A 24,427-nucleotide genomic window follows, 5' to 3' on the forward strand; every position below is an offset into this window, starting at 1 on the left:
GACAAACCAAGAAACAGACTCTTAACTCTAGAGAAGAAATGGATGGTTACCAGAGGAGGGTCCAGGGTGGGGGGGTGGGGAATGGGTGAAATAGGTGATGGGGATTAAGGAGTGTACTTACCATGATGAGCACTGAGTAATGTATAGAATTGTTGAATCACTATATTGTACACCTGAAACTACTATAATACTGTATGTTAACGACACTGGTATTAAAATAAAAAAACTTTAAAAAAAGAGTTAAGTAATGTCTAAATGTCTATACTGAATGTGGGGCTTGAATTTACAACCCTGAGGTCAAGAATCACTCACTCCACTAACTGAGCTAGCCAGGCACCCGAGAAAACAAATTTTTAAACTACTGGTCACAGGAGATCAGAAACAGAAAATATTATTAACACTGCTGTAACTGAAAATTACAGTTTTCATTCTGTACCATAGAGTTCTCTGACACCAAAACTTTTGAACCATTGTATAAATAACTGTCAACAGAAATAAGACATGCAATTGCTAATTCTCATGACCAGATCTGAGATCTGGTTCAATCTGTGATCAAACAAAGTTTGTTTGTATTTATAAGCCATAGGAGCAATAACCAGAATACCAAACACATATATTGTGTTTCCAAATATTTGGAATTGTTTTACTCTGAAATAGCAAAGGATATTTCTCTATTAGATCAGCAAAGGTCAAGTTGCTAGACAGGACTGTTTAGATGGTAGACCTCATCAGAAACTTGAGAGAAGACTATACAGTTTTTTTCCTGATCTTCTTCTCTTCCTTCTCCTTCTCCTCCTCTTTCTTCATCTTCTTTTTGTAGAACCTCCACCTCAATGATGGAAGCTACATTCAGGAGATTTAAGAAATTATTAATAGTAAGGCAAACATGTACAAAAGGGGAAAGGTAAATAAGAAAGCTCTCAAGGCTTCCCTTTGTTTATGAAAAGCTGTTTTTCTCCAGTGCTGTAACCTTCCTCTTGGCATTGGGCTACAACACCACTATGTGAACATAATTTTCTCTTCAACAGAACCACGTGCTCTGAAACTCACACTGCCAACACTAGGAAGATACGAGTTTTCTCTGCACAATTCAAACCCAGATTAAGTCAAGGGAAGTGGAATTAGGTCATAGAAAGAGTCTGGAGTCAGCTACAGCTGTATTCCAATCTCACTTTTGCCATTCATTAGCTATGTGACCAAGAGTACTTTTCTGAGGTTCGGTTTTCTCATCTGTATAATAAAGATCATCATAGAGCCTGTCTAGTAGGTGGTCGGTGTGTTAGTGTACGTGATGCACCTGGCATATTAGCAATAAGGGTGGCTGTGATTCTTCTTAAGAATGGCCATGATTAGGCAGCCCGGGTGGCTCAGTGGTTTACTGCTGCCATCAGCCCAGGGCCTGATCCTGGAGACCCAGGAACGAGTCCCAAGTCCTGCATGAAGCCTGCTTCTCCTTCTGCCCGTGTCTCTGTCTCTCTGTGTATGTGTGTGTCCCTCATGAATAAATAAATAAAATCTTTAAAAAAAAAAAAAAAAAAGAACAGCCATAATCGGATAACAGGAGAGCTCTAACCAACCCTAGGCTACTCTTTGTAATCTGTGGGGATTTTATGGCTTTTGTGCATAGGTTTGTTCTTCTGGGTAAAAGTGTCATAGGATGGAGTAATCAAGGTGCCCTTGGTAGGTTCTTCAGACAAGTAGTGTTCTGAATGGGAATGGGGCGATATAATATTAGGCTTGAACTTTGACCTAGTAAGTTAACATTTTTAAATGTTAGGAAAATGGTGTGGTGAAAAGAGTATGGAATATGCTCCCTCTTAACTGTCTCTCATCACAAGACCTGGGCTTAAGCTCAGTTCCACCAGCTACTAGCTGGGTGACTCTGAACAAGTTCCTTTGCATTTCGAAATTTCAGTTTCCTCCTATGTAAAAAGATCTTATTGATATCTCAGGGTTGTTATAAGCATTAAATTAAGATAGTTTATATGAAAAAGTTGCATAAACTGTATATCTCTAGACAAAGATGATTATATTTTTCCCCAAAATTAAATAATCATTCAGCAATGATATTCAAAACTTGCTATAAAACTACTCCCTAAATCACAGAATTTAACATAAGCCAGACCTTCCTCAGGGCTCGTCAAAGATAATTTATGTAAAAAAAAAAAAAAAACCACTCATTGACCTCATTTTGAGAGAATGTGAAATTGTGGATAAGGATCATCCTAGAGGAAGGCTCCCAGCTTTTTCACTCACCACACTGTGCGATGGAAGCCTTTTTTATATTGTACTTTAAAAATAATTAATATAAACCCAATAATAAATTCACTGGGTCTATTAAGATGATTGCCTTTTTAAAACACTTTCTTCTTGGGACGCCTGGGTGGCTCAGCGGTTTAGAGCCTGCCTGTGGCCCAGGGTGTGATCCTGGAGTCCTGGGATCGAGTCCCACATTGGGCTCCCTGCATGGAGCCTGCTTCTCCCACTGCCTGTGTCTCTGCCTCTCTCTCTCTCTCTCTCTCTCTCTGTGTCTCTCGTGAATAAATAAATTAATTAATTTAAAAAACCACTTTCTTCTTATTTAAAGAACATATTTGTATGCATGAGTGTATACAAAGATACACATACGTATAAGCATGTATGTGTGTACATATATGTTTATGGGATAAACTTTAGCAAATACAAATAAGTAATGTATATAATTTATGTAATATGTATAAATATAGGTAATGCATACATATATAATGTATATAAAGAAAGATTGAAATATAGATTTCAGATATAGATAGAAATTCTTATATTCATAATACATATACATACTATGTGTATATATATATTTAGGCAAGAAACTTTAAAAAACATAAATAAAAATGTAATAAAAATCTTACTACTCAGAAGTCACTATTATTAAATTAACATTTACACAGCTTTTTAATATATATAAATACACAGAGAAAAAGGTAGAAAAACAGGTATCAGCTGTAGAGTTTCAAAAAAATGTTAACTGAACTGTGTTCCATAATAGGACTTTTTTGTTCAACAATACATCCCAACTATTTTCATGTTCTTGCAATAACACTTGAATGGCTCTGTAATATCAGTGAGAACACTTTCCACATCTCTCATCCTAGTCTTAACTGTAGACATTAGCTAGTCTCCATGTCTTTGTTTTGAACAGCAATGTCATGAACTTTCTTGCAGCTACATTTTCTTTCCATATTCCTGATTATCTCTTTAGAATAAATTGCTAGGAAAAGAATTACTTATCAAAGAGGATGTGAAATAATATGGCTTCTGATAAGTATTGCTAAGTTCTCCTTCACAGAAGATATGCTAAATTGACACTTACATTAGTATTTTTAGTATTTTATGAGAGTGCCTAGTTCCTCATATTATCTTTTTTTTGGGGGGGGAAGGGACAAAGGAAGAGAATCTTGAGCAGGCTCTAGGCCCAGCTCAGAGCCCAACACGAGGCTCCATCTCACAACCCTGACCCGAGTAGAAATCAAGAGCCCGATGCTTAACCTCCTGAGCCACCCAGTAGCCCCTATCTTTTTTTTTTTTTTTTTCAATTTAAGTAGACTTCACTCCCAACATGGGGCTTGAACTCACAACCTCAAGATCAAGAGTCATGTGCTCTACTGACTGAGTCAGCCAGGGACCCCTTATCCATAAATTTTTAAAAATTATCCTTTCATGATCAGTGGGGAGGTGTTCATTTTCCTTCACTTCTATGTAGCCTTATTCTGTTTAATTTAGCTTTCTGGCTAGTGCTGTACTAGTACCACATTGGTTAAGTTATTTTAGCTTCATCATAAAATTGCATATAGGAGCACAGCAAGTCTCCTTGGCAATTTGTCTTGGCTTTGCTAGAATGTTTATATTACCAAACTAATGATTGCCTTTAAAAATATTTTGACAGCATGTATAGACTCTTACTATGTCATGCTGAAAGAGAAGATCTTTCTTCTACTTAGAAATAGATATTGTTTAAAAAAAAAAAAAAAGTTCAAAATGGCGTCACTTAGGTTAAGGCCTCCCGTCAATAAACCAAGACTTCATAACTAAGCTAACTACAGTTTCAAACCCCAGGAATATATTCATAACCATTTAGTCAGGAATTTTCTGGTCAGCACCAGTAAGGTAATCTGTCACATGGGCCCTCTCCATCCCCAAAGGAAGATGGGGTAATCCACCTACTGAGGCCCTTTTGTGCCCAAATGAAAGTGACCTCACCTGAAATAATCCCTTTTTCTGTTTATGACTTGCTGGTCCCACCTTTCAAAACTTTCCCCTTTCGGTAGTCCTTTGGAGCTCTCTTCTTGCTGGATGGAATGCTGCTGATTCATGAATCAATTAATAAAGCCAATTAGGTCTTTAAAATTTACTCTGTTGAATTTCTGTTATTTAACAGTATGCAATTGCTCCCTCCTCTGTCCTCTCGCTGTATGCTGTGTACCACCCTATGGGGCACTGAGATCTTTGTTGTATTTACATCAGTTTCTTGACATCTGTGTCTCTACAAGTGTGACCCCCTTGGGGGAAGAGATTTTGTTTGATTTCTTCTCATGATTGCCCCACCACCTGGCATTTTTCCCATTGTAGGCAATCAAAAACGTTGTTTAAAGCTTATTGAATAAATTAATATCTAATTGTAATACATCATTGCAATTATGTTAAATGTAATATACTCAAATATTCAATGACTCTCCAACATCTTATTGTGAACTCTGCTTCCTATTTCCCTCTTTTTAAAGAAAGGAGTGCCTGGGTGGCTCAATCAGCTAAGCGTCTGACTCTTGATCTCGGCTCAGGTCTTGATCTCAGGTGGTAAGTTCAAGCCTTAAGTTGGGCTCCCTGCTGGGCATGCAGTCTATTTTTAAAAATTAAAATAAACAAATAAAATACAATAAAATAAAGAACAGATGTAAACATACAAAGAAACACACACATTCCACAGGATTACACACAGAACTGGGAGCTTTAGTGAGTAGAGCATGAGTCACTCCAGCTTCTCAAATGGAGAAAAGGGGGCAAATAAGAGAGAGCTTTCAAAAGTTTATGGGAAATCAGTTGTACTTGAAAAATGAGGCAAGCTTCTACATTTTCTGTGATAATTTACATTGCTCATTTTCATCAAGATGGAAAACAAAACAAAGAAAAGCCATGATCCCTTTGTTGTACCTCAACCACTGACATTTCAATTGCATTGGCTCTTTCCTGCAGGTGTTCAGCCAACCCAGAGACACTTGCTGATTCATGTGGGCAAATGCAGAGCTGGCACTAATAGGCTCACAGATTTCTAACTCTTCTTCAATTGTACTTATGGTTTATTTATTGGTCAACTATGATTTTTGAAAATTACTTTACTTTTTTTCTCTTATTTATTTCAGAGAGAGAGTGTGAGCATAAGCGATGGGAGAGACAGAGGGCGAAGCAGACTCCCTGCTGAGCAGGGAGCCCAACTCAGGGCTCCATCCCAGCACACTGGGATCAGGACCTGAGTTGAAGGCAGAAGCTAAACTGATTAAGCCACCCAGACACCCCTGAAAATTATTTTAAAACAAATCATTCTACCCATTTTCCACAAAAAAATTCTAAACATATTTTTCCATCCCACCCCACCATCTATCAAGTGGAATTCCAAATAGTAGTAATATAGAATAATCTAGCATTTCATTTTCTTCAATAACTAATCATTATATATCTACTATCTATATACATGAGAGAGGATATCTGGCTGGCTGAGTCAGTGGAGCATGAGACTCTTGATCTCAGGGTTGTGAGTTCAAGCTCCACATTGGACATAGAGCTTACTTAAAAAAAAGTTTTTAAAAGCTAAATCTAGATTTTTATGCTTGAAATACAACATTATAAATAAAGCCGACTATATATAGTATTTTCCAAGTGCCAGGAACTATTCTAATAAGTGCTTTCCTTATTTTAGCCTCTAGATGAATGCAAAGAATGAATCTTAATATGCACGTATGATTATCAGCTTCCTTTTTCATTTGAGGGAACTGAGGCACAGAGAGATTAAATGACCTATCCAATGGCATACAGCCATGAGGCATAGAACTGGGTTCCAACCTAGACAGCCTGGGTGCAGTATCCGTGCACTTAACTGTTAAACTCTTTACCAATTCTGGCCTTAAAATATAGAAATATTCAGAGACCATGACAGTAGCCAACTTCACTTCAAACTATTGCAATGTTGGCCTGAAGATGGTGATGAAACATGCCTGATAAATTTGGAAAGTAGACTACCTGAAACCCAGAACTGAAATTGTAGGGGTGTGTGTGTGTGTGTTTAAAGTGATCTTAACACCCATCTTGGGCTTTGAACTCACAACCCCGAGATCGAGAGTCACACGCTCTACGGACTGAGCCAGCCGGTACCCCTGAAACTTTTTATATTTTCAAACAACGTTTTACTGTGAATACAAGTAATAGATTACAGATTTGAAAATCATCAAGATAGTTAAGTATATAAATATACATATATATATATATATATATATATATATATATATATATATATATAAAGAGAGAGAGAGAAATACATGCATTTTCCAATAAAATCTTTGGAATAACAAAGACAGAAATGTTGTAGGGCATTGTCAGTGCACTCAGTATTCTTGTGCTTATGCAAAGAAATGTGATGGGACCATGAATGGCAGAATGGAAGAACAGCTGCCAATATGTGTAATACCCACGCAGGAAATAGGCCAGGCCACATTCAGTAAAGCTCAGCCCTCTTAGGTGCACCTCAGTGTGGCTGCCTTACAGGGCTTTAACTCATTGACAGCAAATCAGACTTGATCTGAATTACAACAGATGGCCAGCCTAATGATGTCAATGCCAACAGGAGGGAACATTTTACGAATTAAGTGTAAGGAAGAAGAGCCAAGAATTTCAAATGAGCTTTGTCAAGCACATACTTAGATCCAATGATGACAAGGATTTGTGAGAATATTTTAAAACTTAAAAATACTTTCAATATTACTAATTCTGTTTACAAAACAGTATTGATCCAGCTGCAAAGAAATTACCAAGTTTTTAAGATAATTACACATGAAACATAGTTATAAAATGCCATAGGCTTTAGTAAAAATGTATGGAACACCACATCATTATGTTTTATTGGCTGTGAATGAGAAGTTTCTGGAGATTATTAAAACATAGGGAGTTGAGTCATGCAGTTCTTCACACAGGTGTACAGTGAATCCAGTGGTTTGCTGATAATTGCCTTCCAGATTGGGATTTATCCTTTGTTTCCAAGTTTTTCTTATGTGCTACCATTACAGAAATTCTTTCTAAGGAAATTCAAAATGAAACCAAAGACATTTTTCTTTGTCTTCTAAACCCTAAGCTGTATTTTGTTGTTTATCATCTGAGAGAAATGATGAATTTTTTAAACTATTTGGAATAGAAGAGATGAATCATGTCAGAATAATCTCGAAAAATTGCGAAGTAAAAAAAAAAAACCACCAACATTCCTTTCAAAGAAAAAAATCCAAGAAAATAGATAAAGTCTATCTGTATAAAATATTTTCTCTACTTCATAAGAAGGAAGGAATAGGGATCCCTGGGTGGCGCAGCGGTTTGACGCCTGCCTTTGGCCCAGGGCGTGATCCTGGAGACCCGGGATCGAATCCCACATCGGGCTCCCGGTGCATGGAGCCTGCTTCTCCCTCTGCCTATGTCTCTGCCCCCCCCCCTCTCTCTCTGTGACTATCATAGATAAATTAAAAAAAAAAAAAGAAGGAAGGAATAAATTAATAATCACAACTAAGAACTAAGTACTATACTGTGGAATTCAAATGCTTTAAGAGAGCAATTATAATAACATGAATAAATGCTAAATTCACTATTTAAATAGAATGAACCACCAGGTACAGCAATAACCAAATATGAACAACAGTTTTATAAGCATAACACAAATGTGATCCTAGAAACTCAATTTGAATGCAGCCACCAAAAGCAGAATTCCACTTAGACAAACACCATCAGTCCAGTGGTTTCAAAAGACAGCAACTATTTTCATTGTTTCTTGAGGGTTACATAACACATAAAGGAAATAGTCACCCACCATTGGTCAGAAAGAAGAGATGATATGTTGTGTGAGCCTCACATTCAGAAATAGTTTCTGGAAACAGAAGTCCCAAGAGCTCAGTAACCATTTCTGAAAGCATTAGGAATTTTGAAACAGTAACCTAAGCCCTGGTGAGATCGTCTCTTGCAGATATGTCTTTCAAGCCTTTGGACACCATACACACAAATGACTCAAAAATATGTTTACAACCAGATCTCTTACTTGAGCTCCAGCCCCATGTATGCAAATGTCTACTTGGATGTCTTCTCAGGAGTCTCAAAGGCATTTCAAATCAACATGTCTAAATCCAAATTTAAGATCATTCTCTCCAAATCTGATTTTCTTTTGCTGTTCTCTAGCTCAGTGATTGGTATCATCCACCACGAACCTCCCAGTTACCCTTGATGTGTCCCTAGAAACCTGCCATTTGCTATATCCTGTCAACCACTGACACCATCTTCCTATCTCTTGAATCCATCCAATTATCTCTAATCTCAGGTTCTAGGGATTTGCTGCACAAATCCAGGGACCAGCATTCTTGTAAACCACAGATTAAAGAGTGGACCCTCCTGGATCCACGCCAGGTTGTGGCCCTGTCACCATCACCATCCTGTTGTGGTCTCTTGCCTGACTACTGCCACACTATTCTGGCCCCCTGAAACTGTTCTTCAAACTTCACACAAATTCCAAAACCCAATCCTTTGGGCTTAAAACCCCTATGGGTAATCCCGGTTGCTCTTAGAATCAAGACTCAAGGGGCACCTGGGTAGCTCAGTGGGTTGGGCCTCTGCCTTCAGCTCAGGTCATGATCCCGGGGTCCTGGGTTCAAGTCCCGCATTGGGCTCCCTGCTCTGTGGGGAACCTGCTTCTTTCTCTCCCTCTGCAGCTCCCCCTGCTTGTGCTTGCTCTCTCCCTCTCTCTCTTCCCCCCTTCTCTGTCTCTCAGATAAATAAATAAAATCTTTTTAAAAAGAATCAAGGGGATCTCTGGGTGGTTCAGCAGTTTAGCGCCTGCCTTTGGCCCAGGGCATGATCCTGAAGTCCCAGGATCAAGTCCCACATTGGCTCCCTGCATGGAGCCTGCTTCTCTGCCTATGTCTCTGCCTCTCTCTCTCTCTGTGTCTCTCATGAATAAATAAATAAAATCTTAAAAAAAAAAAAAAAAGACTCAAGTCTCTAATATGGTCTACCAGTTACTGGATAGCTCTGCCCCTCTCCACTCGGTCCCAACTCACAAGGTGCCCCCCAGCTGATTATGATCCACCCACAGTTTCTTTACAGTCCTGGGAAACTGCCATGCTCCCTCCTCACACAGGGTTTGCACATGCTGTCCTCTTTATCTATAAAATTCTTTGCTTAGTTAATCCCTACTCATCTGTATCAGTTAGCTGTGACAGCTAATAAATATGTCAAAACTTAGCCTCTTAAAACAACAAACACCAATTATGGCTCGGAGATCTGAGTCAGCTGGATGGTTCAGCTGCTCTGGGCCAGGCTTGGCTGATCTCAGCCTGCTTGTTCATGGCTCTGTGCTTGCTTAACAGGTCAGCTGGGGCCTGGCTGGTCTTGGATGGCCTCACTCACATGTCTGGCAGTTTGCTGGTTGTTAGTTATGGGGTCAGGGAGGACTGGGCCACGTGTCTCTTATCATGCAGCAGCTTAGCCCAGCTTATTTGTGCAGCATTGTCAGGGTTTTCAGGGTGTGAGTGGTCATGCACAAAGCCTCACAAGGCCTAAGTGCAGAAGTGACTTTTCATTATTTCTTCCACATTCTATTGGCCAAGGTAAGTCACAAAGTCCGCCCAGATGAAAAGAGTCATGAATAGATTTTCCTGATGGGAGGAGTTGCAAAGTTGCCTTAAAGGGATAGAAATAGAGGCATCTGGGTGGTTCAGTGGTTGAGCATCTGCCTTTGGCTCAGGTGGTAATCCCAGGGTCCTGGGATCAAGTCCCATATCAGGCTCCCTGCAAGGAGCCTGCTTCTCCCTCTACCTGACCTTCTCTGTGTCTCTCATGAATAAATAAATAAAATCTTTTTTTTAAGGGATAGAAATAATTAGGACAATTTTACAATCAATCTACCACATTATCCTCTAAGATATTGGCTCCAGATAAGCTTCCTCAGAGGAAGCCTTTCACGGGCTCCCCCGCCTGGATTTAATCACACTATTATGAATGCTTTAGAAGGCACTTCCCTGGCCACAGTTGGGATTTCACATGTATTTGTCTGACTGTTTGCTTGAGCTATTTCTCCCCCTCCACTCACTCCTAATTCCCAGACTCAGAAGTCAATAAAAAGCCAGCCTCCATCTGTGCACAACACAGCATTCTCGGTACCCTGCACAGAGTAGGGACTCAACAAATAATTGTTTAATGAATTATTTTACTTCCAATTGTGTTATTTTTAGAATGTACTCCCTGTCTCCTAATAAAATGCTTTTAAAAAGTGACCTTTTGCTTATTTGAGTGAGGCAGCCAGACGATTTTGAGTCCTGTCCATAGCAAAATGCCCAAGTGATAGAGTATTATCACCTCTTTGGGACACATGGCAAAAGAAAGAACTGCAGGGGGGCCACCAGATGCTGGAAAATAGATTTACACTTAACATATAAAGACTCATATTGGGGGCACCTGGCTGATCTGCAGAACTTGCAACTCTTAATCTCGGGGTCATGAGTTTAAGCCACATGTTGGGTATAGAGATTACTTTTTAAAAATTAATTAAAAAAACAGCTTACATGGGGTCTTCTCATTAACTGAGCAACACAAACACAGGAAAAACAGAAGGTTATTAGGAAAAAAATAACAGGTTCCATTGTAGACTTGTTGAGTTCAAGGTGCCCAAAAAACATCCTTGAATCTAACTCTAGGGACAGAGCTTAAGATTGGAGAAGGAAATTTGAGAGTTAACAATAAAGACTTGGGGGATCCCTGGGTGGCTCAGCGGTTTGGCGCCTGCCTTTGGCCCAGGGCGCGATCCTGGAGTCCCGGGATCGAGTCCCACGTCAGGCTCCCGGCATGGAGCCTGCTTCTCCCTCTGCCTGTGTCTCTGCCTCTCTCTCTCTCTCTCTCTCTCTGTCTATCATAAATAAATAAATAAATCTTTAAAAAAAAAAAAACAATAAAGACTTGGTAGTGACTTCTGCCATAGATGGAGGTGAGAGTGGGCATGGCAGGAAAAGAAAGCTGAGGATGACGGAATTCAAAAGACGATAATATTAAGAGGCAGGAGGAACAGGCGAGGTGAGGAGTGCTCAGAGAAATGAAAGAAGTAAGAAACAGCCAGTCTCTGAAGTTAAAGGAGGAAAGAGCTTTAAGAAGGAGGAAGTGGCCAAATAGCATCAAACACAGCTGAGATGTCAAGAGATTAAGGCAGAAGAAAGACTCATCTCAATATGACATATGAGGTTAACGTCACAAATTCTTTTCACCTCGAAAGATTGTTTCCACCAATGTGTATATCCGGAAAGTCTTAAATTTAAGATTGCATAAGTTGCAAGAGGACAACTTACAAGCACTGCAATCCATGCATTGGCCATATTGTGAATGCACTTCTACTTTGAATGATCAGACAAGCCTGTTCAAATTCCTGTCCCCTTCTGCCTGTGTTATTTGGCCTCTCATCAACTTGCATATGTAAAATTAGTTGTTTTGATAATTTTCATTGCCACTCATAACAGGAAAAACTACTAGTATAGCTTAAGTATAATTTATTCCCATATTGGAATTTTTTTAAAGATTTTATTTATTTATTCATGAGAGACACAGGGAGAGAGGCAGAGACACAGGCAGAGGAAGAAGCAGGCTCCATGCAGGAAGCCCAATGTGGGACTCGATCTCGGGACTCCAAGATCAGCCCTGGGCCTCAGGCAGGCGCTAAACCACTGAGCCACCCAGGGATTCCCAACCCCCTCCCCCATATTGTAATATTTGAACTTCAATTAATAATCAGTGTCAAAATACCTTTAAGAACTTTTTTTTTAATTAAAAAAAAGAATAAGACAATTTAGGGCACTTGGGTGACTCAGTCGGTTGGACATCTGGCTCTTGATTTTGGCTCAGGTCATGACCTTAAGGTTGTGAGATTGAGCTGGCATTGGGCCCTATGCTCAGCACAGAGTCTGCTTGTGATTCTCTCTCTCCTTCTGCCCCTCCCCCTGCTCACATGCCCTCTCTCTAAAATAACTAAATCTTTAAAAACAATTAATTAATTACTTTTAAAAAGCAAGACCAGTGAAGCAAATAGAAGACACATTAGATCTCTACCTCTAAGTGTAAAGGTTGCTGCCAAACTTGGTAAAAATCCATCCATTTATTAAATAAATGTTAACTACTGAGCTGAAAAATGTATAGAATTTTTCTGAGTTCTGTCTTTTCAGAGAATTACAGCACAATCAAGTTATAAAAATGAAGATAACAGATGAAATATTGAAGAAGAAATACTAAATGTACCAGGTGTTAATGATGCTCCACCGTTTTCTAATATTGAGCTAATCATAAGTGTAATTGTTCAGCAATTTTTTTAGACAGCGGGGAGGGGTAAAGGGAGAAAGAGAATCTTAACCAGGCTCCATGCCCTGCACAGAGCCCGATGCTGGGCTCCATCTCACAACCCTGAGATCATGACCTGAGCCAAAATCAAAAGTCACATGCTGAACCAACTAAGCCACCTGGGCATCCCTGTTCAGCAATTCTTAAAAGCCTTTTAAAAACTGTTTTATTAAAAGGGCTTCAGATGCATTATTTCATTTTATTATATTTTAATATAGATTTGAAATATAATGACCTAGGATATGTAGAAAAAGAAAAATAGCCTGACTACTACCTATAACCAGGCAAGTTCATAGGTAATTTTTTTCAAAAATTTCCAATGATTGAGACCCTAGCTAAAGATGATATTTCTATTCTTTTTTTTTTTTTTAAGATTTTATTTATTCATGAGAGACACAGAGAGAGAGGCAGAGACACAGGCAGAGGGAGAAGCAGGCTCCCCATGGGGAGTCTGATGTAGGACTGGATCCTGGCCCCTGGGATCACACCCTGAGCTGAAGGCAGACACTTAACCGCTGAGCCACCAGGCATCCCAATAATTCTATTCTTATACATACTTGGGTTTGGTTTTGGTTTTTGCCATAGATGAGCTCTCAAAAAGAGGATCTACAATTTTATTGCTGAAATGAAGCAAGGATTTTGTTCTTCAGACCATCTATTCTATAAATGAAGAAACTGAGCCTTCAAAAGATTAAGTGATTTAGCTAAGATTGCAAAGGATTAGAGGCAAAATTGAGATTAGTCCCTAAGTCTTCTACCTCCTGCTTTTCTCACAATACCACATAAATATTTATGGTAACATATAAATGAATTAATAAACTGAATGTTGTTTTAATCTAATAGGATAATGTTATCTAAGAAGAATAACTTTTAAATCAAGAAACCTTTTACAATGTTGATATTTGTATGTCATTTTGAGGCTGTTGTGTTATTATAACAAGGCACACCAGTAAAAGATTACACTGTATTTGTATTTCAAAGGAGTTCATTAGAAACATTTCAATATTTACACTCAGATTCTGATAACATAACATAACTTCATTTAGCAATGAAAATGTTAACGAGAACATGGTGTTACATTATGATAAATAGTACTTCACATCAATATCATGTTAGTGTTTTAGGGAATGGAGAGATTGTGAAAATAGCCACAAATTCTTTCCCTTCCTGCTTTCACATTCTTGTGAAGTGACTTTGCAGATTCTCTCATCAAGAGGTGGAGTCTACTTCTCCACCCCTTGAGTCTGGGCTTGCCTATGTGACTTGCTTTGGCTAATGTAACATTAGCAAACCTGATGTAGGAGAGACTTGAAAAGAACCTGTACATTAGGGTCTGCTCTCTGGTAGTTTGTGGAAAGCCTTCCAGCACCATATGGAAAAGCCAGGCTATACTACTAGATAATGGGATCAAGTGATGTGGTCCCAGCTAAGAGATGAGTCTTCCCAGCTGAATCATCTAGGTACATTTGGAGCGTGTACCTAGAAAGTGATCATACATCCACAAATGAGCCCAGCCAAGACCAGCAGAACTCCCTGAGCTGAAGTCAATCTAAAATGCTTATCCACAGATTTTGAGCTAAAGAAATTATTGCTTTTTGAAGCCACTGAGTTGTGGGGTGATTTGTTACACAGCAAAAGCTAACTGACACAGGGAGAGAGAACAAAAAAAAACAGATATATTAATGTTTGCTAAGCAAGACTACATGAGAAAGAAAAGAACATTATTTTTCTTATCTGAGATAAGTAACTGAAGTATGATGAAGTCCCACAACTTTCTCAAAGGTCACATTATTGATATAAATAAAGATTTTAGACCAAAAAAAAAAAAACTAAATAGCTTGTATACCCACTGTGTTCTAATTACAACTCCATAACTATTCCAGATCACCCAGAACACTGTAGTTCTATCAGATTATTAAAAGCTGATTTGAATTTTGGTATGCTAATTGCTATCATAACTAAAAATTCTAGATCATGTAGGTTATAGCCAGGTAGGTTGTGAAGCAGTCAAAGGGTATGTTTCTTTAGGTGAGGAGGATATGTTACTACATTGGGTATAACTAAACTTTACTTTTCATTACTCTAAAATTATAACACAATATGGAGTTTTTCCTCATTGTTACTTTGAGTTTTCTAAAATCTCTATATGTTCCATTTATCTTTTTATGGGGCTTTGTTCAGGCAAAACTGAGTCTTCCTCCTGTGGTTCTCCTTTACTCTCACATTCTACTGTTATACTTACAACACCGCTGACCAGGTATGTGGGCATTTTTCCTACACCAAGCAATTGTATGACACCAGCTGGCTGTCCCACAATTTAACTCAATTCCATATAGATAGTGTCAGATCCCATAGAGTTAGGCTCAGTCCCATGAGAATGGTCCTATTTTACTTTCCATTCATAAGTGGTGTCCCCCAGGTTCCCACAACTTCTGTGTGACTTGACTACAGATTGGAGGTTCCCATGGCCTTCTCGCCATTAGATTTGATTATTTGCCAGGACAGCTCACAGAACTTAAGGAAATGCCCTCCTACATTTACAAGTTCATTAAAGGACATGGTGAAGGATACAGATGAACAGCCAGATAAAGAGCTACATAGGGCAAGATCTGGGAGAATTGAAAGTATATGAGCTTCTGTCCCCAAGGAGTTGGGGTACATCACCCTCCTGGCACAGGGATGTGTTCACTAACCTAGAAGCTCTCTGAGCCTCCTACTATTAGGGTTTTTAGAAGGCTTCATCATGTAGGCATGATCAGTTTTTAACTCCATTCCCAGCCCTTCTTCCCTCTCTGGAGAATGAGCAGTAAAGCTGAAAACTCTCAGCTTGTGATCATGGTTTGGTCTCTCGTGACCAGCCACTATCCAGGAGTCCACCAAGAGTCACCTCATTAGAACAAAAGACACTGCTATCACCCCGGAAATTCCAAAGGATTTAGGAATGCTATGTCAGGAACCAGGGTCAAAGACCAAATATTAGAACAAAGGTATTCCTAGTGTCGTTATCATTTAGGAAATTATAAGAATTTAGGTCCCCTATGCCAGGAACTGGGGTCAAAGCATACTTAAAAAAAATAAAAAATAAAAATAAATTAAAAAAAGAAAAGAGGATGTAGATAGAGCAAATAGATCAAATGTATAGGTTACCATTTTAATTATGGCATTTTAACAGTAGAAATAATTTCCAAACCACTACAGCCAAAAAATCCAAAGAAAGCACATACTTATCAGTCCAATGTTATGGTAGATCGCCTGCAGGGATGGTGAAACAGTCCCCCACATCCAGTATACCTGACCCATCACAATGATACTTTTCCATTTCCCCTCATTAAAGGTGGATTTTCCTCCTCCATCCTCCAGATCCAGGCTGGCCTTGGGACTTGCTTTGGCCAGAACAACAATGAAGAAGTGATGTTATGAGTCTTCTGAGCTCAGGACTCATGATGCTTTGCAGCTTCCACAATCACCCTGTTGGTAAAGGGTGATGACTGAAGAGACCCGTGCAAGCCTCCCTGAAACCAGGAGACCATGTGCAGAGAGAGGTCCAGCTGAGAGTCAATGGCAACACTCACACATGTGACTGAGGTCTCAGTAAAGCCACTGAACAGTTGCACCTGCATCAGAGATCCCAGGCAGGATCAGCAGAAGGACCTCCAGCAGAACCCAGCCCAATGTGCTGACCCAATGAAATAAGAAACAAATTAAAAGATAGTTGTTTTGAGTTTGGGAATGGTTCCTTATGTAGCAGTATATAACTAATAAATGAAATAAAAGTACCTTTGAATGGCAAGCAGAGAGCAAATTTAGCATTACAAAACAAAAGTTATAAGCAAGAGTTAAAAAACCAAAACGGCATGTTTAAAATAACGGGACATCACCTTTACTCAGGTAAAAAAAATAAATAAAATAAAAAAGAAAAGAAAGGGACAAAAATCAGCGTGCAAACCAAAAAGTAATTAAAAATAGAAAAAAACAAGAAAAAGTAAAAAGTATTTGGAAAATAAAGAAGGATATTTCATACCGATAAATGTAATCTTACCCGGAATATGCAAAAGTCAATGACCTTCATACACCTAATGTTGTAACTTCAGATCAGGTAAGAACTGCTTTAATATGAAAGGAAATTTGACAAAAACACATTAGAGGTAAATAGATTAAAAGTAAATAAAAATGCAGACATTAAACTTACATAATCAATAAATGTTAATTGAAGAGATATGTTTTAAGAAAATCTGTACCAGGGGCACCTAGCTGGCTCAGTCAGTGAAGCATGCAACTCTTCATGGTTGTGAGTTCAAACCCCACATTGGGTGTAGAGATTACTTAAAAATAAAATGAAGAGGAAAAAAGAAAGAAAAAAATCCGTACCAAACATGTGGAAAAATGTGTTTAATAGTCTTATTTTTCCTCCTGTGTATGTATTATTTCCAACATAAAAAGTACAATTCAATAGAATGTACCTGCCAACAAGATTGCTTAAAGGCTGACTTGCTTTTAATATTTGTTTAGATCTTTTTGTTTTTGAGAAATAAAATGAAACAGGTATAGCAACACTTTCTTATCCCATGTACCTCTCTCCCTCCCTGAAGGTAATAACAATTCTTACTAAAATATGAATTTCCCACCCTTTTTTTTTTTTTTTAAGATTTTACCTATTTATCTGACAGAGAGAGAGAGAGAGAGAGAGAGTGAGCACGAGCATGTGCACAAGAGCATGGTGCAGGTGCAGGTGCAGGGCTGGGCAGGGAGGTGGAGGAGGTTGTTGGGTAGAGGGAGAGGAAGACACACTCTCCCCACTGAGCGAGGAGCCCTTCTGGCTCAAGGCTCAATCCCAGGACCCTGAGATCATGACCTGAGCTGACGGCAGATGCTTAACCCTGACTGAGCCACCTAGGCACCCTGCCACCCTGTTTTTTATACATTTGTTACATTATATGTCTCCATAAATAATGTATGAGGTTGCTTTATGTATTTTTAACATATACATTGTTGGGGAGGGAAAAAAAAGCTTTTCCTCTCTCCTCCTAGGTCTGTGGCTGGGGCCCTGAAAATTAAACTGACAAAAGACAGATTAACAAGAGAAAGACAGAGTTTATTAACATATATGGTAGAGGGGATCCCTGGATGGCTCAGCGGTTTAGTGCCTGCCTTCGGAGCAGGGCGTGATTCTGGAGTCCCAGGATCGAGTCCCAGGATCGAGTCCCGCATCGGGCTTCCTGCATGGAGCCTGCTTCTCCCTCTGCCTGTGTCTCTGCTTCTTTCTCTCTCTCTCTGTCTCTCATGAATTAAAAAAAAAAAAAAAAAAAAAACATATATGATAGAACCTCAACGATGAGTAACTCAAATTGGGTTAGAACTCTCCTATAGCATCTTAACGAAGAAAAATACATTTGTAGAGAAGTGACAAGACAAAGGAATAGGGATTTGGGCTCTTAGAGGTGGCAAACTGTGGGAAGGTAAACATATGGGGAAAATACTGGAAGATGAGGGCTGTTGAGTAAGATTTGTCATGCAGAATCCTTTCTCTCTGGCTGAGTCTAGAGTCACGTCTGGGAATGAGTCCCAGTGAATAAGAGTTGTTCTCTGTACAGCATGGTGACTATACTTGACAATACACTGTTGTGTATTTGAAAGTTGCTATGAGTGAATTTTTAAAAGTTCTCATCACAAGAAATTTTGCAACTATAGGATGTGATAGACATTAGCTAAACTTGTGGTAATCATATTGTAATATATAGAGTTTGCAAAATGAACATATGTATATACATATATATGTGTGTATCAAATCATTATGTTGAATACCTTAAACTAACATAATGTAATAGTCAATTATATCCCAATAAAACTGAAAAAAAATTTAAATAAAATAAAACACCACCACCCTCAACAACAGCAATTTTCCTTTTCTGGTATTGGAGAGACAGGCACCTTTACAAATGGAAATATGATGTCCTGCTTTTCGCCGGATAGGGGGAGGACAGGGAGCGTTTTTTCTGTTTTTCTTTTTTTTCTTTTTTTTTTTTTCTGTGTCTGCTGTTCTTAATGTATATAAATGTACCTCTTCCTGTGATATTTTTTGAATTCCAAATAAAGTAGCCAAACTATATCCATTTATTTTTTTTCGAGCTTTACTGAGGTATATTTGACATATACTATATCCATTTAAATACATAATACCAAGTTCATTCACGGTAGCTGCTGTGAAGTCTTTAATCCAGTGATCCATTCTTTTACTGATGAATATTTATTTATTTGTTTAAAAGGATTTATTTATTTATTTGTGATAGATATAGTGAGAGAGAGAGAGGCAGAAACACAGGAGGAGGGAGAAGCAGGCTCCATGCAGGAAGCCCGAGGTGGGACTCGATCCCGGGACTGCAGGATCACGCCCTGGGCTAAATTAAAGGCAGGCGCCAAACCGCTGAGCCACCCAGGGATCCCTACTGACAAATATTTAGGTTGCTTCTAAATTTTTTGCCATTGTAATCATTCTGTGGAGTGCACCTTTATATACACTTTTGTAAATATATGTGAAAGCATTTCCCAGAGAAGTGGGATTGCTGAGTCATGGGGAATATACATCTTTAGTTTCAATAGTTATTGCCAAATTTTGCTAAATTGCACCAATTTACACTCCACCGGCAGTAGCTGAGATCTGACTTCTTCACATATCAACCAATATTTTGTATAGTTAGATTTTTAACCATCTGTGCCAATCTGATGGAAGAGATATAGTATAAGTTCAGAACAGAGATTCCTAGGTTGACAGTTACTCTCCCTCCATATCCATTATCATATAGCATCTAATGTTGCAAATGAAAGATGGGCTATCGGTTTAACTGTCATTCTTTTCATCATTTTTTAAAGTAGTCTCTATACCTAATGTGGGGTTCAAACTCATGACTCTAAGATTAGAGTTGAATGCTCTACCAACTGAGCCCGTCCGGCACCCCTAACTGCCAATCTTTTTAGGTGACTTATTTATCTATCTTTAATATTTTTCCTTGTCTTTGACATTATACAGTTTATAAAAACGGTGATTGTTGATATTTTAATTCATTCTGCTCTAGACGAGGCATCCTCTTAAATTAGAGCCTTTATAAGCTTCTAAAAAATTCTCAATTACTATCTTTTAAAGCATTGTCTCCTGACTTCTGTTTCCAACGGTTTAGTAAATTTGATGTAACCATCCAGGTACAGAACCATTTTTTTTTTAATTTTCTAAATTATTTATTTCTTTTTACAGAACCATTTTTAACTGATTGATAGAAATAGGAAATATTATACTTCAAATTGTTTCTGAGGGGGGAGGGGCAGAGGGAGAGACAAAATCTTAAGCAGCCTCCATGCCCAGGGAGTGGCTTCACAGGAGACTCCAACTGTGTCTCACAATCCTGAGATCATGACCTGAGCCAAAATCAAAAGCCAACACTTGGGACGCCTGGGTGGCTCAGCGGTTAACTGGTTAACCATCTATCTGCCTTCAACTCAGGGCGTGATGCTGGGGTCCTGGGATAGAGCCCACATCAGGGTCCCTGCAGGGAGCCTGCTTCTCCCTCTCCCTATGTCTCTGCCTCTCTCTGTGTGTCTCATGAATAAATAAATAATCTTAAAAAAAAAAAAAGCCGACACTGAACCAACCCAGCCATCCAGGCACCCCATGAGATGATATATTTCAAAAGGATGCCAGTACCACAGTGTCTTGATGACCACAGCTTTGTAGTACAACCTGAAATCTGGCATTGTGATGCCCCCAGATATGGTTTTCTTTTGTAAAATTCCCCTGGCTATTCGGGGTCTTTTCTGATTCCACACAAATCTTAAAATAATTTGTTCTAACTCTCTGAAGAAAGTCCATGGTATTTTGATAGGGATTGCATTAAACGTGTATATTGCCCTGGGTAACATTGACATTTTCACAATATTAATTCTGCCAATCCATGAGCACGGAATATTTTTCCATCTCTTTGTGTCTTCCTCAATTTCTTTCAGAAGTGTTCTATAGTTTTGAGGGTATAGATCCTTTACATCTTTGGTGAGGTTTATTCCTAGGTATCTTATGCTTTTGGGTGCAATTGTAAATGGGATTGACTCCTTAATTTCTCTTTCTTCAGTCTCATTGTTAGTGTTTAGAAATGCCACTGACTTCTGGGCATTGATTTTGTATCCTGCCACGCTACCGAATTGCTGTATGAGTTCTAGCAATCTTGGGGTGGAGACTTTTGGGTTTTCTATGTAGAGTATCATGTCATCGGCGAAGAGGGAGAGTTTGACTTCTTCTTTGCCAATTTGAATGCCTTTAATGTCTTTTTGTTGTCTGATTGCTGAGGCTAGGACTTCCAGTACTATGTTGAACAGCAGTGGTGAGAGTGGACATCCCTGTCTTGTTCCTGGTCTTAGGGGAAAGGCTCCCAGTGTTTCCCCATTGAGAATGATATTTGCTGTGGGCTTTTCATAGATGGCTTTTAAGATGTCGAGGAATGTTCCCTCTATCCCTACACTCTGAAGAGTTTTGATCAGGAATGGATGCTGTATTTTGTCAAATGCTTTCTCTGCATCCAATGAGAGGATCATACTGGCACAAAAACAGACACATAGATCAGTGGAACAGAATAGAGAATCCAGAAGTGGACCCTGAACTTTATGGGCAACTAATATTCGATAAAGGAGGAAAGATTATCCATTGGAAGAAAGACAGTCTCTTCAATAAATGGTGCTGGGAAAATTGGACAGCCACATGCAGAAGAATGAAACTAGACCACTCTCTTTCACCATACACAAAGATAAACTCAAAATGGATGAAAGATCTAAATGTGAGACAAGATTCCATCAAAATCCTAGAGAAGAACACAGGCAACACCCTTTTTGAACTCGGCCATAGTAACTTCTTGCAAGATACATCCACGAAGGCAAAAGAAACAAAAGCAAAAATGAACTATTGGGACTTCATCAAGATAAGAAGCTTTTGCACAGCAAAGGATACAGTCAACAAAACTCAAAGACAACCTACAGAATGGGAGAAGATATTTGCAAATGACATATCAGATAAAGGGCTAGTTTCCAAGATCTATAAAGAACTTATTAAACTCAACACCAAAGAAACAAACAATCCAATCATGAAATGGGCAAAAGACATGAACAGAAATCTCACAGAGGAAGACATAGACATGGCCAACATGCACATGAGAAAATGCTCTGCATCACTTGCCATCAGGGAAATACAAATCAAAACCACAATGAGATACCACCTCACACCAGTGAGAATGGGGAAAATTAACAAGGCAGGAAACAACAAATGTTGGAGAGGATGTGGAGAAAAGGGAACCCTCTTGCACTGTTGGTGGGAATGTGAACTGGTGCGGCCACTCTGGAAAACTGTGTGGAGGTTCCTCAAACAGTTAAAAATATACCTGCCCTACGACCCAGCAATTGCACTGTTGGGGATTTACCCCAAAGATACAAATGCAATGAAACGCCGGGACACCTGCACCCCAATGTTTATAGCAGCAATGGCCACGATAGCCAAACTGTGGAAGGAGCCTCGGTGTCCAACGAAAGATGAATGGATAAAGAAGATGTGGTTTATGTATACAATGGAATATTACTCAGCCATTAGAAATGACAAATACCCACCATTTGCTTCAACGTGGATGGAACTGGAGGGTATTATGCTGAGTGAAGTAAGTCAGTCGGAGAAGGACAAACATTATATGTTCTCATTCATTTGGGGAATATAAATAATAGTGAAAGGGAATATAAGGGAAGGGAGAAGAAATGTGTGGGAAATATCAGAAAGGGAGACAGAACGTAAAGACTCCTAACTCTGGGAAACGAACTAGGGATGGTAGAAGGGGAGGAGGGCGGGGGGTGGGAGTGAATGGGTGACGGGCACTGGGGGTTATTCTGTATGTTAGTAAATTGAACACCAATAAAAAATAAATTTAAAAAAAAAAAAAAAAAGGATGTTTCTCTGCAGTTGAGAAAGTGATAGGAAACAATGATAGGTCACAAAATGCTAGAGAGCATGATTTCACATTCACTCAAACGAGCATTTAACCTGAGAGCATCTGCAGGTCCCCGATGGCCCAGGATCTGAAAGCCAAACAGAATAAAGGGTCAAACCAGGGGTTGTGCATGAAAGCCAGAACCTTCCCCTAAAGATGACATCATCATAAGGGGGTTAACTGGAAAAGATATACCTAGAAAAAGAACACTTGCCAGTTTTGGCCATGGCTCTGGGTAGAGTAACAAGAGAAGGCTGATCGAATCAGTGTGTTGTATAACTGAAACTAACAAAAAATTGTGTGTCAACTATACTTCAATAAAATCAAATGAATAAATAAAGAAATAATTTTTAAAAGAGAGGGTAGAAAAGTCTCCTGAGCATTTGTAGCCACAAGGCACACTCACCCAGCACACTCACAGCATGTACTCACCAGCCACAGGGTGCCTGATTCACACTATTTGTATGGCAAAAGGAGGCCCAAGCTGGAATCCTCTCTAGAAGAACGTCCTGGGGGCACAAGCCTCAAAGAATGCCAAAATATAAAGTTCCAAACACACAGCTGTGTTAACACCCTGAGTTTAGCCCAATGGAAGCCATCTCAGACTTCTGACCTCCAGAACTGTAAGAGAATAAATGCTGTTGTTTTAAGCCACTAATTTGTTGCCTTTCCCAAATTCCCATGCCAGGTTCTCTTGGAGGGACCTCTCACTTGATTTGATATCAGAGAGAAGCAGGCCCCTGGCATTCTGCAGCGTTTTATCAAATTTACTGTAATTTGTAGGGCGCCTGAGTGGCTCAGTGGTTGAGCATCTGCCTTTGGTTCAGGGCATGATCCCGGCGTCTCGGGATCAAGTCCTGCATCGGGCTCCCCACAGGGAAGCCTGCTTCTCCTTCTGCCTGTCTCTGCCTCTCTCTGTGTGTCTCTCATGAATAAATAAATAAAATAAAAAAAATACTGTAATTTATTATAGCACAAGAGGAAACTAAGTCTGGCAAAAGTGCCTATGGGGCGTAGTAGATCTGCGGAAAGATCTGTAGTAGACTGCCCCAACCCTCACCTAGATGAATGGCAAACTTCTTTGTCCCCTTCCTCAGGCAAGTGGGCAGGCTTCTTTCTATTATCATTTTCATGGGCAGGGCAGACTTTTGAGGTCAGGCTCTACCCACATGGCTCAGTTCCAGCTTTCAAACCTGTGCAGACCCAAGGTCACGATGCCCAGGCTTTAAAAACCTTAGCAGACTGTCTTTAGGGCCTTTTCCTGTCAGCTGTGGGAAACATGGCAAATATGACATCATTCTAGCTTAAATCATTTCATTCTTTATTTCTGGCCTCCGGAGATTTCTTTTTCATTTCAGCTGAGCTATTGACTAAAAATATTTTTTGTTATATTTTTTCCTTCATTTCCAAGTAACTGTTAGGTTCAAAAGGACATTTAAGATAAAATTACAAACTCTCCGGAAAAAAGCAAAAAAGGGGCACCTGGCTGGCTCAATCAGGAGAGCATGCGACTCTTGATCTCAGGGTCATGAGTTCAAGCCTCATGTTGGGTGTGGAGCTTACTTTTTTTAAAAATTGCAAAAAAATAAAAGAGCAAAAATGAGAAAACATTAAAACTATGAGATATGGGAATGCCTGGGTGGGTCAGTGGTTTAGCATCTGCCTTTGGCTCAGGGCATGATCCCGGGGTCCTGGGATCAAGTCTTACATCGGGCTCCCTACAGGGGAGCTTTTCCTTCTGCTTATGTCTCTGCCTCCCTCTCTGTGTCTCTCATGAA

General features: G+C 39.3%; 1 long non-coding RNA gene across 1 annotated transcript in view; it reads left to right on the plus strand.

Annotated features, from left to right (window-relative positions):
- LOC144313316 (uncharacterized) overlaps nt 1-21,943 on the plus strand; it is a 357,200-nt gene extending 335,257 nt beyond the window's left edge. The window contains exon 4 of the long non-coding RNA XR_013378987.1: nt 21,541-21,943. This is a non-coding gene — a long non-coding RNA (uncharacterized LOC144313316). The remainder of the gene's footprint in view (nt 1-21,540) is intronic.
- The last annotated feature ends 2,484 nt before the right edge of the window (nt 21,944-24,427 follow it).

The sequence above is a fragment of the Canis aureus genome, chromosome 5 (genome assembly GCF_053574225.1).
Source record: "Canis aureus isolate CA01 chromosome 5, VMU_Caureus_v.1.0, whole genome shotgun sequence".
Taxonomy (NCBI): Eukaryota; Metazoa; Chordata; class Mammalia; order Carnivora; family Canidae; genus Canis; species Canis aureus.